Below are 562 nucleotides of genomic sequence, written 5' to 3'. Positions count from 1 at the left end.
CACATGACAACAGGCGACTACGAATGCGTTGGCTGGGAATCGAACCCAGGTCAACTGCTTGGAAGGCAGCTATGCTAGCCACTATACCACCAACGCCTGAAAGGGCATTCCATAATGACAAAAAATCAGGTGAAGGGAAAATTGAGTTAGTAAATGTCATTGTGTATTAACACGTTCGACATTGATTACAGCAAACTTGATCACTTGGGTTTCATGGTGTAAAGTCAGCACTCTGGGCTCTGAATCCAGTGATCCGAGTTCAAGTCTCCAGTGTTGAAACTTTGTCAATAACGAGGTGCTTGGTGCAAAATTCTACAGAGCAGAAGGAATATAACTGTCCCTGTTGTTCCCATGCTAGAGTAGAACTCCAAAAGTGAAATGGAGATAAATCAGTCATTGACAGTCCTGTAGCCCAGAAACATCGTTGTCAATGGTCAATCAAATGTCTGTTTTAACAAGGCACAACTTTGAATGTCCAGAACACATTTTGTCTGGTCAAGCACTACAAAATTCCATTATCAAACTGCTTTGTTTTTCAAGACATTGAATCTAAAATGTACAA

General features: G+C 41.1%; 1 non-coding gene across 1 annotated transcript; it reads right to left on the bottom strand.

Moving 5' to 3' along the window:
• Nucleotides 1–24: 24 nt before the first annotated feature.
• trnag-ucc (transfer RNA glycine (anticodon UCC)) lies at nt 25–96 on the bottom strand. The gene has a single exon. It is a non-coding gene; the product is annotated as a tRNA-Gly (tRNA).
• Between the last annotated feature and the right edge of the window lie 466 nt (nt 97–562).

This window comes from Anoplopoma fimbria, unplaced genomic scaffold (genome assembly GCF_027596085.1).
Source record: "Anoplopoma fimbria isolate UVic2021 breed Golden Eagle Sablefish unplaced genomic scaffold, Afim_UVic_2022 Un_contig_5669_pilon_pilon, whole genome shotgun sequence".
NCBI classification, from domain to species: Eukaryota; Metazoa; Chordata; class Actinopteri; order Perciformes; family Anoplopomatidae; genus Anoplopoma; species Anoplopoma fimbria.
The sequence above is the reverse complement of the archived record's forward strand: the minus strand, read 5'-3'. Positions and strand labels throughout refer to the sequence as shown.